The following is a 15,935-nucleotide window of genomic DNA, read 5'->3' on the forward strand; positions in this document are numbered from 1 at the left end:
GAAGGGATGTGCACATTAATGGACAGGGTTATCGCTCATTATGAGGAGCGGGGATTTGGTGGGTACTACTGCGGTCCCCATCGCGGATCGGGTCCAAGTGGACGATCGGTGATTGAGATTATTGGAACTGTTGTGGTTGTGTGTGTGACAGTTAAGCTGTCTGTTTATCTTATTGTTGATATATATAGAGTTGTGTGATTAGTACTGACCCCGGTTGTTGTTTTGTAAACTTGCGGTGATCCATTGCGGAGATGGTGAGCAGATATTGAGCAGGTATGAGATGAGTACTGTGATAGCTGGGATTGCCACGATATGATGATAGAAGTCTTCCGCTGTAGCTTAGTAGTTTCTTGACATTTCAGTTAGAACAGTAAACAGTCAGTTTGAGAACATGTATTATACTTTTGGTTTTGGTTTCGAGAATTGTAACCCTTCACTAAGTATTTCTATTTAAACGTTGTTTCTTTATTGTTTGTTTGATTATCATTGCCTCGGGTAACCGAGATGGTAATATCTACATACCTGAGTGGTCCTGGTAAGGTACTTGGAGTATGGGGGTGTTACATGTAAAAGCTTTACCTTAGCTAAAATCTGTTAATTTTTATCTCGAATCAAACTCCTCATCCTATCCTTCTTACTACAATCATTTCAAGAAGATTTAACATAGTGTATAAAGTCTAACAATACGCATTCAACAAAAAATCTCTTTTGTCATAACTCAGCATCTCGATTTTATCTCACAATCTTATTAGTCATACTGTATTTAACAAGCTCTAAACCTTGACAATAAAACCGTGAACTCAACAAGAGCCTTAGACTTACTACTTATAAGGTAAACATAACTACATCTAGAACAACCATCAATAAATGTGATATATAACGTCTTTCCACAAATAGTAGTGGTTCACTAATGTTAGTGTGAATATCCTTTAAGAGTTTCTTAAAATTAAGTCTAGATACGATTTCACATTTGACAAGTGATCGGTCCGTTTCGTGTTCACAATTAAATAGATGTGGTCGTTGGGTCACGTCCGAATCAAAACACAATTTATAGCTTCACAAACAACTCTACAATTAGTAAAGAGGCAAGTAAAGGTCGGATCCCAAGGGACGGGAATTGAGATGAGATTTCTATTGAAACTAGTGGTGTCTTAGGGGTGTCACAATTTGGGTTGATGTAGAAGGTCACTAAACTAAATAGCAAAGAAAGTAAATAAGTAAGATGAATTAAAAGGGTTGTAAACAATTGATAAAAAGCACTAGGGTGTCATGGGGTCATAGGGGATTCATGGGAATTGATCATACAAACATGTTCTCAAATTATAAGCAAGCAATTATTATTGTGATGGATTGAGTTGGGTTATATTTTATAATCCTAGGAAAGTTTGGGTCCCGGAGCCGAATCGATTAGATTGTACAACACCTACAAGTCGACTTAGTCTTCCCTACTCAACAACATGCATGGTCTAATGAGACTCGAGTTGGTTTATGTCTTACAAGTCTCATTGAAAAGATAGGTGATGGGTAAAAAATGCAATGATTCATAGGCTCACATTTCATCAAACATAACATGTGCATGAGTTGAGATCAAAACAAGCAAGCAAATAAACCATGAAAGCATATTAATTTAAGCATGAACCATTCCCCATGTTGTTTTCCCCTAATTATCCATTAACCCTAGCTAAGAGACTACTCACTCATTATCATGTTGATCATGCTAGCAAGGTTGTCAATCTAACAATAATTAAATAGGGATTAAGAGAATTATACCTAGTAATGATTCCAATAATAATGCAAAGAATAAAAGAAGTACTTGATGCTTGATTGAGAGGTTGTCATTATCCCAATAATAACCCAAATAATCTTCAATTACCCAAAATAAAGGATGAACAAAAGAGAGATTAAGGAAATAAAACTTGTATTAGAACTTGATTAATTGTTGATTACAATACTAAAGAGAGATTTGATTGATATTAACTACTCTAATTATTGATAAGAAGAACATGCTCTTCTAATTAGACTAATGGGGTATTTATAGTGGAAATTAGGTGGATGCATTAGGGTTAACTAAAGGCTAAACTAGTAATTACACTTTTTAGATTGAGCATGGAGGAGCCGGTATTTTTCGAAGGAAGGGCTTCTTTCTTTGTAGCTTGGAGAAGACGAAATTGCGCTGTACAGGAATCCGTGCGTTTTGGAGTCGGGACGGGCGGATTCAGGCGGTGGAACACGGGCATCTTCAGGTGAATCCGGGCGGATTCTGGTGGCTGCAAACCCGAGCGTCTTTGGAGGAAAACACACGGATTGTGCTGTGGAGGACGGGCGGATTGTGGAGAAACCGCACGGATTGTACCTCAGCAATATTTCTTCTTCTTTTCTTCCCTTTTCTTCATAAATTCCTTGGGGATTTCCTTGGGGACTCAAGGATCCTTTCTCAACATTGCGCATCTACTATAATATGTACAAAGGCCTTCTAATCTTGTCTCTCCTTGATGCTTGGTCATTGGATTCGATCAATTTAGTCTCGTTTTGCCATGAAAATGCAAGATTTGCACTCCTTTCCTACCAAGGGATCAAAATCTCAAAGAATATGCAAAACAAAGAACTAAAGACAATAAATGACCCAAATATGCACTAAAAAGCATGGGAACAAGGCTAATTCGGGAGCTAAATATGCGCTAATTATGGTCACATCAAATATCCCCAAACCGAACCTTTGCTCGTCCCGAGTAAAGAGGTGACAAAGACTAGGACCATTATTTAAACTAACCTAATAACATAGCCGATATGAGATAATTAGCGGGTCTCACTCCGCCCCTTCAACTCACAACAAGACAACCATGAGGTAGTATGCCTTCTTGCAAGGCAAGGTGGGTCTTTCCAAAATGGCGACACATCCAAACATTAAGCACACAAAATCTACAAAAGGAATAACCACTTCCTCATCAAGTGGCGGAGGCAACTAAAAAGGAACAAATTTAAGAGCATGTAATCCTTCACAAATACTAGTTCAACAAATTACTAAGGCTAAGAGGATGGCACTAAATCACCTCCAAATGGTGTTAAACTAGACTACTTTCGTCCTCAATTTCCAAATGTTTTCGTCAAGGGCGATCGGATGGTGGTGGAATGATGATCCCTATGATGCTAGTAGCATATGACATGGCAAGTCTCGAATTCTCTACAAAAGTAAAGGTCATGGATCGTCCCAAGCTCGACAAAGTGGCTTGACAAAAAGGCTTTTTGGGAATGAAATGCTCATCTTTATAAACAAGGGTGGATATGACTAGTATTCAAAATTGTCCTCATTCAACTTTCACATTTCAAAAATTTTAAGATGGGGTTTGTCCCTTCCGGGCTAGTGTCATTTGCTTTCGCCAATCGCTTATTAGGCAACCGGTTAACCTCTAGACAATAGCTTTTCGGGGTGATAGTCACTGTCGTCTGGGGCGGCCGAATTCACAACCGTGTGGGGGCCCAATTCAATGGATCCCGCTCCAAAGCACATCGAAGTGGTACGCCTCCATCAAAACAATTAAATTTCTCAACATTCAACAATTTATAACATTTGAGGTTTCCTTGGCATTAAATTACTTCCACATGACAAAATTCTTTGAAATGAGCACTTCAAACTTATTGATAGAAAGTATTTTTGGGTTGCCTTACCACAAGGTCAATCAAGGTCACCTAGACAAGTTAACCAAGTCCACATCGCATCACGGGGTTGGATAGGTGATTCACATGGAAACCCTTGACTAGGCTTTGGGTCATGGGTCAAAAGACACTAGTATGACACTATCTAGGGTGTTTTACAACCATTCTAGTAGGCAAAGTCTTAAGTTGAAAAAGTATTTGTAATGGCTTAGTTGCTCTTGTCAAAGTTCCTAATTAGGCATTTTTCAAAACTTTTGTCTACATGCTATGATGCAACTAATATATATATCCTAATGCAAGTGATTCTATCAACTAATATGACATATAAACTAAATGCAAGTCCTAAGTTCACATTGTTATACCGCATCAATCAAAATAAAGCCACATAGTCATTAACATAAAGAGGAAAAAGGAGATTGGAAAGATCATACCATGCGGTCTTCATGATCCTTATGTCTCGGATGTGGCGTAGTCAATCAATGTGAACAAGGATGGAACAAACAAAATATATACAATATGTACAATATAACTACACTACAAAAGGAATAAACATATTTTTGGGTTTTTCAATTTTCAAATTTTTATGGTTTTTCGAAATTTTTCAATTTTTTTGGATTTTTGAATAAAAGTTAAGTTAGAATTCCCCATCCCCACACTAATATGGGCATTGTCCTCAATGGCCAAAATAATGGGAAATTATGCAAACATGATGCATAATTTCTACACTAAATGCAAGCTACACTAATCTATACTACATGATGCATGGTTTTTGTTTATGACGGAGAGGATAATTTAGATTACCTCCCGTTGTGTATGCATTAACTTCCCCAAACCGATCTAGACATTATTGCTAATGTCCAAGGATGGGTGTAGTTCATGCACACACTATGCAATACATGAAACTAATTTGTCATTTTGGATTTTGAAATTGGAACAATAAAATGAGAACACCTCAAAAAGTACCGAGGTGTGAGTCCTCAATGGTGCTAGGACTACTCCAACAATGATCAAGAAAAATAAATAAATAGAACAAAGAGAGAAATAGACAAACCTTGAGAGGGTAGGAGCCTCCAAAGCTTGCTAATCTTCCATCATATCATCACTATCATCATCTTCCTCATTAGAAGTGGTCTCATTGCCACTTCCCTCTTCACTTGCTTCTTCACCTTCTTCTTCACCTTGCTCATCATCATCTTCTCCTTCTTCACTAGCTTCTCCATCAATTTTATCATCAACTTCTTCATTACCAACAACCTCATTATCACCTGGAACAACCCTAGATGCACTCGGAAATAGGACTTCCTTATCCGCCCAACTAGGCAAAGGACATGATGGGTCAAGTAGTCCTTGCCTAGCTAAGTGTAAGAGGGGTGGATATTGAGGTAAGTAAGCATTTTTTCGATCCTCAAAGGCTTGGTTGTGCATTGCTTGCATGAGAAGAGTCAAATAATCATTTCTTGCTTCAACACCTTCCGGCTTGAACTCTTGGTACTCAAAAGGGTAAGGTGGTGTGACAATGGAAGAGGAGGGTATTTCAAGTTCACCCTTTTGTTGTTGGATAATATACTCGGCCTCTTTTGAAAGGGGAAGTAGATAATTGGTCCGGTGGACACTCAATCTTCAAATCTTTGAAGGCAAAGTGAAAGAACTAGCCTCACTAGTGAGCCATCCATACTTGGTGTCAAGAGGGTTATGGGCAACCCACTTGTACTTGTGTATCATAGTATGCAAATCAACGAGATGACCACCTTCTTTCGCCTCATACTTGTTATCTTTGTTGAAGTTAGGATCAAAGTATTTAGTTAGGATAGTGACTAGGCCTCCATTCACAATAACGGTAGTGCCTTTCTTCCCACAATTAATGTTGAGCCATCTATCCACCAAGAGCCTTAGAAAGTTAAAAGTCTTGGTGTGTACTCTTCCAATGTTCAAAGCCGACTCAAGAAGAACAAAATCGAGTTTGGTGAAATGGTTGGTGTCTTTTCTTGCATTGATGGTGCTCCCTACGACCTTGTGCCATACTCTTATGCCCGGATGGTGGAGTAAAAGAGCACGACTCGCATGAAAGTCTTCAAATTTCCTTCCGGAAATCGCCTCCCAAAGAGGGTCGGGATCATATTTGCCAATATTATTAAAATAACTCGGTTCATCACTAAGACCCAAAGCTTCACCCAATTCCTTAAAGGAGATGCGCCTACTAACATTAGCTAGACGAAACTCGAGGTTCTCCATAGTCTCAACCTTGTTAACTTTCAAAGAACTCAAAAATTCTAAGGCAAGGGAGGGGTATGTCAATTCTTTTGATTCAAACAATTTCTCCAACCCCATGGCTTTGAAAAAGGCTCTAGTTTGCTCAAGGACACCCAACTTATTTAAGGTATCTTCACAAATAAATTTAGTGGATTGAAATGATTTTCTAGCAAACTTAGCAAAAGTGTCCCTATGGGTTTTGGAAATGAAAGTTACCTCCGGATAGTTTACAAGTTGATCAATTTCCGGAGTAGTAGATGTTGTTGCACCCATGGGAGGTTGTTGTTGTTGTTGCACTTCCAAGTTTGGGTTTGCTACCACCATAGCCAATGCTTTCTTTGCTTGAAGAGTCTTTTGCCTTAATGAAAGTGTCTTTGCCTTTGGTGCCTTTGCCTTTGTTGCCTTTGTTGCTCCCTTAGTCCTTGCCATTGATGAATTAACCAAGAAAGAGTGAAAAATCTTCAATTTCTAGTGCACCCAAATCGATTTAAAGATGAAAGGCTTTGCCTTTATGAATTAGAAAATCGACTCAAAGGTTGAAGATTTTGTGCTTGGTTTTGATTTTTATTGAAAAAGGAGTGATTGATTTGTTATTAAAAGGATGTTTTGATTTGATTTTGGTGAATGTAGTTGAGAAATTTTGTTTTTGTGATGGAGAGGATGAGGGTTTTGAGTAGTGTTATGAATGAAGGAATGAAGAAATGAATTTGGGAGGGTTTTATAAAGCCCGAAAAAATTTGAATTGCAGGGGCAATCCGTGCGGTTTCTGCTCGGGACGGGCGGATTCTGCCTTTTCTGGGTTGGGAAAAACTCGCCTAAAGACGGGCGTCTTTAAGGGAAGACGCTCGGATTTGCAAACACGGGACGGGCGTCTTCTGTAGAAGACGGGCGGATTTCAGTCCAGGAATTTTTCTTGTTTTCCTCAGCCAAGAAGATGGGCGTCTTCCTTTCAGGACGGGTGGCTTTTTGAAGACGGGCGGATTAGGATGTAGGACGCCCGGATTCGCTGACAGTCAAAAATTTCAAAACTTCAGCTCATTTCAGGACGTGCGTCTACTACCCAACACGCCCGGATTGCTTGAAAACAGGCGGATTCTCCTGAATCCGCTCGGATTCGACCCCTTTGTACCCGGATTCAGTTCCATCCGTGTACAACGCATATCTCTTGCTATTCTTCCATTCTTCTTCATATCTTGTGTTCTTCATTGTGGTGGCACTACTAAGGCATGGATAGCCTAGGCAATTGCCATCCCCACACTAAGCTAAAGCACTACACATTAATTGAAATTATTAATCCCTCCCTCACTTCTCTCAAACATGATAATTATCTTGATCAAAGTATAAAAATCCAAAAATAACAAAAATGCAATACAAGAATTGAAATGCAAGTTAGGGAGTTAAAAATATTTACAAATGGTGGTTTATGGAGGACTCCACCAAACTCTCATTCTTGATGAGATGTCAAGGGGGCATGTTCAAGGTGTTGTTGATGTTGCTCAACACCTTGAAAAAGTAATCAAAAGCTTGTTCATTATCATGGTAGAGGTCTTCAATAAACCTTGGCCCTTGTTGTCGGTCTTGATCGATGGCATTACCAATGTAGGGATTAAAAATCCCTTCAAATTCGTCGTCCCAAAGACCACAAACTTCATTAAGTTGATCATTGAAAATCTCTTGATTTGATGGAGACAACTTTCCCATTTCCTTTTCTTGGCCAATGAGGCCATCTTCTTCATTGCTTGTCTTTGATGAGCTTTGCAAGCTCTCTTTGTCACAATTCACTTGCTCTTTGAATGGAGCATCTTCAATTTTGTTCTTCCATTGGAGTTCCGACTTCTTCCTTTCATCCTTCCGACTATAATGATCTATCATAAAACACGGTTCATGTAAACGAGGAGCTCTCATAGTCTTGTCAAGATTAAAAGTTATACTCTCATCTCCCACTTCTAGAGTGAGCTCACCATGTTTTACATCAATCACCGCACCCGCAGTGTGTAAGAAGGGTCTTCCAAGAATGATTGGAATGTTGGAGTCTTCCTCCATATCAACAATGACAAAGTCCACCGGGATGAAAAACTTCCCAATTAGCACGGAGACATCTTCCCATATCCCTAATGGTGTCTTCGTCGATCTATCGGCCATTTGGAGTGTGATATTGGTGCATTTAAGCTCTCCCATCCCCAACCTTTTACTTACCGAGTACGGCATAACACTCACACTAGCCCCTAGATCACATAAGGCTTTGTTGATCGTGGTGTCGCCAATGGTACACGGTATTGAGAAGCTTCCCGGATCCTTTAGTTTTGGAGGTGAACTCCCTTGAAGTATTGCACTACTCACCTTAGTGAAGGCGATAGTCTCAAGTTTCCGGATCGATTTCTTCTTTGTGAGGATGTCTTTTATGTATTTTGCATAGGCTGGCACGTGATTGATTAATTCCGTGAAAGGAATTGAGACTTCCAAATTCTTCACAATTTCCATAAACTTTCCAAGTTGGTCATCAAAGTTGGGCTTGGCTTGACGACTTGGAAAAGGAATTCTAATCACAATGGGCTCCTTCTCCTTGATCTTGTCTTCATTTTTCTTTGAAATTTCTTCTTTTGATGATTCTCCATCTTTGGAGTTTTGCACAATTTCTTCCTTATCACTAGCTTCCACAACTTCATCCTCAACTTGCTTCTTCGGCGCGTCATACCTTGTACCACTTCTCAAGTGAATGGCACTAACCGTTTCATGTCTTGGGGGATTACTTTGAGGTGGTAATTGCCCCTTTTGTCTTTGTGAGCTTGAAGATGCTAGTTGAGTCAATTGTGTTTCCAACATCTTGGTGTGAGCTAGGATGTTGTTGATGGTGGTTTCCTTTGCTTGACTATCTTTTTGCATTTGAGTGAAAAACTCTTGTTGATTCTTTTGCATTTGGAGGACCGCTTTTTGAACATCAAAACCTTGGTCATTTTGGTGATTGTATGGATTTTGATTTTGGTAATCTTGGTTTTGGTTGTAAAAGGGTCTTTGATTTTGGTTTCTCATGGGAGGTGGGGTGTAAGTTGTTTGAGGGTTTTGAACATTTTGGCTTTTGTATGAGAGATTTGGATGAAACTTGGTGTTTTCATTGTAATAATTGGAATAAGGGGTACCACTGTTGTATGCTTGGAAAGCATTTACTTGTTCATTTGTTACCCTACATACTTTGGTCATGTCCCAAAGTTCCACAATTCTCACATATCCCACTTGGGATTGATGAGGATGCCGTCATGGGATTAACATGATGCTTTGGTGATTTTGAGACTTCTTCAAGTCTAGCCATAGCTTTTTCAAACTTCAAATTGATTGTGTCAATGTGGGCACTAAGTTGAGCACCTAATTGAGTAACGGAGTCCACTTCATGCCTTCCTCCTCTAGTAGCCTTGCGAGGTCTACTATATTGTGAGTTATGGACCGCCATTTCCTCAATCTTGTTCCATGTTTGTTTGTCATCAACTTCGGTGAACATTCCATTTGATCCCATGTTGAGAATGTTACTTGAATCTTCATATAAACCGTTCCAAAATTGTTGTACCAAGAACCATTCGCTAAGTCCATGGTGAGGACATGAGCGACAAATTCCCTTAAACCGCTCCCAAACTTCATACAAAGATTCTTCATCCCTTTGCTTAAAACCCGTAATTTGAGCTCTTAGCATGTTAGTCTTTTCCGGTGGGTAGAACTTTTTGTAGAAAGCTAGAGCCAACTTCTTCTAAGAATCTATTCCGAGAGTGGCCTTATCAAGGCCCTTCAACCATTGTGTTTGCGGTGCCAATTAGAGAAAAAGGAAATAAGACCCATCGAATTTGGTCTTGAGTCACACCGGTTTGAGAAATCGCATCACAATAGTCACAAAAGGTTTCCATATGACAATGAGGGTCTTCACTAGGCATCCCCCCAAATTGCCTCCTTTCGACTAATTGGATAAAGGCGGATTTAGCAATAAAATTTCCGGTTAGATGTTGTGGTGTGGGAGTACCATTGGGTAGGTTCTCCTCGGTGGGTACGGAATGTGATGAAAACTTAGGCATTGTAGGTTGATTTTGTGGTGTATTTTGTAATGGGTTCTCCTCGCCTTCTCTTGCAAAAGGGTTTATGAACTCAATAGTTGGTTGAACAACCTCACTAATACCTCTCAAATTCCTCCTAGCAAATCTCCTATTGTTTGTCAAGGTTCTTTCAATTTCACGGTCAAAAGGTAACAAATCACCTTGTGACCTTCTAGACATGCAAAATATCAAACAACTCGAAAACAATTAGAACAAACCTTGAGGAGTTTTACTTCCCCAAGGCAAAGAAAGACACAACTAATAACAATAAAAGAAAATCTAAATCAAGTAAACACCGTCCCAGTCCAAGCAACGGCGCCATTTTTGATCGGTCCGTTTCGTGTTCACAATTAAATAGATGTGGTCGTTGGGTCACGTCCGAATCAAAACACAATTTATAGCTTCACAAACAACTCTACAATTAGTAAAGAGGCAAGTAAAGGTCGGATCCCAAGGGACGGGAATTGAGATGAGATTTCTATTGAAACTAGTGGTGTCTTAGGGGTGTCACAATTTGGGTTGATGTAGAAGGTCACTAAACTAAATAGCAAAGAAAGTAAATAAGTAAGATGAATTAAAAGGGTTGTAAACAATTGATAAAAAGCACTAGGGTATCATGGGGTCATAGGGGATTCATGGGAATTGATCATACAAACATGTTCTCAAATTATAAGCAAGCAATTATTGTTGTGATGGATTGAGTTGGGTTATATCTTACAATCCTAGGAAAGTTTGGGTCCCGGAGCCGAATCGATTAGATTGTACAACACCTACAAGTCGACTTAGTCTTCCCTACTCAACAACATGCATGGTCTAATGAGACTCGAGTTGGTTTATGTCTTACAAGTCTCATTGAAAAGATAGGTGATGGGTAAAAAATGCAAGGATTCATAGGCTCACATTTCATCAAACATAACATGTGCATGAGTTGAGATCAAAACAACCAAGCAAATAAACCATGAAAGCATATTAATTTAAGCATGAATCATTCCCCATGTTGGTTTCCCCTAATTACCCATTAACCCTAGCTAAGAGACTACTCACTCATTATCATGTTGATCATGCTAGCAAGGTTGTCAATCATACCAACAAAAGGAAACATGATGAATAAATGAAAGTAATTAACAATAATTAAAGAGGGATTAAGAGAATTATACCTACTAATGATTCCAATAATAAAGCAAAGAATAAAAGAAGTGCTTGATGCTTGATTGAGAGGTTGTCAATCTCCCAATAATAACCCAAATAATCTTCAATTACCCAAAATAAAGGATGAACAAAAGAGAGATTAAGGAAATAAAACTTGTATTAGAACTTGATTAATTGTTGATTACAATACTAAAGAGAGATTTGATTGATATTAACTACTCTAATTATTGATAAGAAGAACATGCTCTTCTAATTAGACTAATGGGGTATTTATAGTGGAAATTAGGTGGATGCATTAGGGTTAACTAAAGGCTAAACTAGTAATTACACTTTTTAGATTGAGCAGGGAGGAGCCGGTATTTTTCGAAGGAAGGGATTCTTTCTTTGTAGCTTGGAGAAGACGAAATTACGATGTACAGGAATCCGTGCGTTTTGGAGTCGGGACGGGCGGATTTAGGCGGTGGAACACGGGCGTCTTCAGGTGAATCCGGGCGGATTCTGGTGGCTGCAAACCCGAGCGTCTTTGGAGGAAAACGCACGGATTGTGCTGTGGAGGACGGGCGGATTGTGGAGAAACCGCACGGATTGTACCTCAGCAATATTTCTTCTTCTTTTCTTCCCTTTTCTTCATAAATTCCTTGGGGATTTCCTTGGGGACTCAAGGATCCTTTCTCAACATTGCGCATCTACTATAATATGTACAAAGGCCTTCTAATCTTGTCTCTCCTTGATGCTTGGTCATTGGATTCGATCAATTTAGTCTCGTTTTGCCATGAAAATGCAAGATTTACACTCCTTTCCTACCAAGGGATCAAAATCTCAAAGAATATGCAAAACAAAGAACTAAAGACAATAAATGACCCAAATATGCACTAAAAAGCATGGAAACAAGGCTAATCCGGGGGCTAAATATGCGCTAATTATGGTCACATCAACAAGTCCATGAATTTTCTCTTTATAAACATTGCTAAGAAGCCATAAAATAAAAGGAAATAAAAAATTCTTCGATCAATCTTCTTTTAGTTCCAACCCTCTCAATATTCAAGAAAATATCATGGGAAATCAAATCCAATTCAATTAATACAAATCATCACAAAGGAAAGCATTTTCAATCATATGAGAGTTATAAAATAATTCAATCTTTTAATTAAAAGTGACAAACGAAATCCACACATGTCAAATTGCGAAATAGAAATCAAATTTTGTCTCATATACGACACATAAAGAAAATTTTCTAGAGTCAAATAAAATCCTGAACTAAGCTTTAGTTAACTGTTATGATGAAATCCACATCAAGTTTTCCGCACATTACGGACATGCTGACTATAACCTCACTTGGTGTCTATTTATTTTGGAACCCTTTAAGGAGAATACAAATATAAACAAATGATCCACTATCTAACCATCAAGAATAAGGTGACATATCTACTAAACATGATTCAAAACAAATTAAGGCCAATAACTTACCTTTAGTTTTCTTTACTAACTTAACTCTATATTTTAAACAGATAATGGTCTTATAGTTAGTCTGGTTGCAAAAACAACAAGTACAAGAGTATAGTACTACTAGATTCAATTATTTATTACTCATAATCTCAAGACTCTTAGAAGTGTGAGACGAATTATACTTTGATAGAGACCAAGTTTATGCTAAGGGCTAGATTTGTCATTTTGGAACTTATAATCTTTAGTGTTCTTGTATAAATGTTACCTGACCTCCCCTTTGAAAATAATGGCTCAATAATGAGCAAGTTCACAACTTCTTCCCTTATTTTCTCTTAAATACTCACCCAAATAAAATAAGCCATTGACGGTCCATGTATCAGTTTGGGGTAGTAAGCTATTTTGAAGTGATTCCTTCCAGGGAAAAGAATTAAGGATTTAATATACAAGGAATGACTCAACAACGGGCACTTTGTCTTTAGTAAGACGATTTTCGATATCCTTATGAATATGCACTTTAATACTAGTAATCCCATCATACATGATTTAAATTAATGAGACAGTCCATTAGTTCCCCAATTTTCAGACCTTTTTTTTTATGGCTTCTTAGCCATGTTTCTAAAGAGAAATTTCATGGACTTGTCAAATGCGAAATCGTATCTGGACTTAATTTTAAGAAACTCTTAAAGGATATTCACACTAATATTAGTGAACCACTACTATTTGTGGAAAGACGTTATATATCACATTCATTGATGGTTGTTCTAGATGTGGTTATGTTTACCTTATATGTAGTAAGTCAAAGGCTCTTGTTGAGTTCACGATATTTATTGTCAAGGTTTAGAGCTTGTTAAATACAGTATGACTAATAAGAATACTAGATAAAATCGAGATGGTGAGTTGTTATGACAAACGAGATTTTTTGTTGAATGCTTATTGTTGGACTTTATACACTATGTCAAATCTTCTTGAACTAATTGTAGTAAGAAGAATAGGTGAGGAGTTTGATTCGAGATACAAATTAACAGATTTTAGCTAAGGTAAAGCTTTTACATCTGCCTTATATATCTTGGACCTAGTACCTGACAACTTTAACTTGTTTTTTGAAGTGTATTTTGAATTATGAATGAAAAAAAAAGTCGAGTTTGAACAGTTGAGGGTGTGGGATTGTGTAATACTACGGTTTTATGAGTCTCTGGGTACTCTATCGAGTGGGCCTTACTCTGTCGAGTAAGGGTGTTTTGCATTTTAAAATAGTTTCTGACCTATAGGGTACTCGATCGAGTAGCCTTGGTAGTCGATCGAGTAGGCGGCACTCGATCGAGTACGTCAGTTACTTGATCGAGTAGCCCGGTTTATGGGTAATGTTTTGTCGGGTTTTGTTAATAATGTGAATTAGTATTTAAACCTATCCGTCAATTTCATAAAACGCTTTTACAAACCTAATTACTTTGAAAAGAGATTGCAACCTATGTACTTCGCATCCTTCGCATTATTGACAAATCCCGGAGCTTGGGAGGTCGGAATTCATCATTTTTTACATCCTTGTGATTCTTGGGTCGAGGGTAAGATCTACGTATTGATTTTATGGTATTTTGTTAAGGTTGCTTAAACCCTAATTTGGGGGTTTGGGGTTTTGTTGTCTTTTATGATTGTTAGTAATTGTATGATTGTATGTTAGGAGGAGGATTCGTAGAGGAGGCCTTTTGATAACAGTTGTTGAGACCGTCTGATTATATTGCATTCCAGGTAGGGTTTCTCTACTCAGTATTAGTCACATAATGTATTGGTTGTGTTTTGTGGTTGTTGAATATTATCATACGAGTATTGTGACGGTTGGTTTTGATTGTTGATAGTAGTTGTGGTTGATTGTATCTGTCTGTGTTCTTTTGGGTGCGTCCCTGGCTGAGTGGAGTCACTTGCGGGAGTGGCTTCACGCCCATTATTCGCCTGCTGTGGAACCCGCCACGGAAGGCATGTGATGTACATTAATGGATTTGGGTTTATCGCTCGACGGAGATGAGCAGGGCTTAGGTGGGAGCCAATTCTTCTTGACAATTGGCATCGTGAGATGGAGACCATTCTGGATCTAGTACATTGTCCCGATGAGATGAAAGTAGAACAAGCTGCGTTCTACTTAAGGGAAGCGGGTGGTGAGTGGTGGGACAAGGTGAAAGCGAGTGCTAGAGAGATGTACGCGAAGTAGGGCCTGCCTGCTATACCTTGGGAAGAGTTCCGGAGGACTATCATGAGAGAGTTTGTACATGAGCATGTGAGGAGTAAGTTGAGGGAGGAGTTTGGTGGGTTTAGGATGACATCTGATATGTCGGTAGCTGAGTACTACAAGCAGTTTAATGAGAAGTCTAGATATGCTGAGAACATGGGTTTGAGTGAGGAGAACCTAGCGTTAAGATTTGAGAGGAGGTTGACCCCCAGGATTATGGACAAGTTACCCGTGGGAGTCCTTACTGATGTTAAGGAAGCGTATGAGAGGACTGGGAGAGAGGAGGTGAGAAAAGAAAGGCTGAGAGTGTGGGTGGTGGCCAATCTAACTAAAAGAAAGGCAACCACAATCAGGCTAGAGCGTTTTCTTCTGGCTCGGGGTTCAGTGCTGGGGCTTCCTTTGGGCGTGGCCGTGGGAGCGGTAGTGGTAGTTGGGGGATGACCTGCTTTGGTTGTGGCGGTGTAGGCCACAAAAGACATGAGTGCACGAGTGTACATGGAGCTTTTCAGAGATCGGCTCAGGGGAGCTATTCTCAGGGGCCGGCACAGAGTTATGCAAGCAACAGACTGGCTGGGTCATGGTCTAACCGGGGAGGTCAGAGCAACCAGGGGGGAGGTAACTGCAATGGCGGTAATTCTTATCAGAAACCAGCTACGAACAACAACAACAATCGGGGTCGGGTGCTAAGCCGACCACCCCAAGATCTTGTCCGGGAGTGGACGAAGACCGATGGAAAGTTGTATATGATGGACAAGAAAGCAGCTGAGGACGACGCACACGTTATCACTGGTACCTTTCTTGTTAACGGTATTCATACCTTTGTTTTGTTTGTTTTGGGGCGTCTCGGTCATTTGTATCTTCGGGTCATGTTAAACGGTTGGAGTCCGAGTTAGTATTGATGGTTGTATATCACATTCATTGATGGTTGTTCTAGATGTGGTTATGTTTACCTTATAAGTAGTAAGTCAAAGGCTCTTGTTGAGTTCACGGTATTTATTGTCAAGGTTTAGAGCTTGTTAAATACAGTATGACTAATAAGAATGCTAGATAAAATCGAGATGGTGAGTTGTTATGACAAACGAGATTTTTTGTTGAATGCTTATTGTTGGACTTTATACACTATGTCAAATCTTCTTGAACTA

At 39.1% G+C, this 15,935-nt stretch overlaps 1 non-coding gene across 1 annotated transcript; it reads left to right on the forward strand.

Annotated features, from left to right (window-relative positions):
• Positions 1-9,479: 9,479 nt before the first annotated feature.
• Positions 9,480-9,586, forward strand: LOC141634759 (small nucleolar RNA R71). The gene has a single exon (XR_012539482.1). It is a non-coding gene; the product is annotated as a small nucleolar RNA R71 (small nucleolar RNA).
• The last annotated feature ends 6,349 nt before the right edge of the window (positions 9,587-15,935 follow it).

The sequence above is a fragment of the Silene latifolia genome, chromosome Y (assembly GCF_048544455.1).
Source record: "Silene latifolia isolate original U9 population chromosome Y, ASM4854445v1, whole genome shotgun sequence".
Classification (NCBI taxonomy): Eukaryota; Viridiplantae; Streptophyta; class Magnoliopsida; order Caryophyllales; family Caryophyllaceae; genus Silene; species Silene latifolia.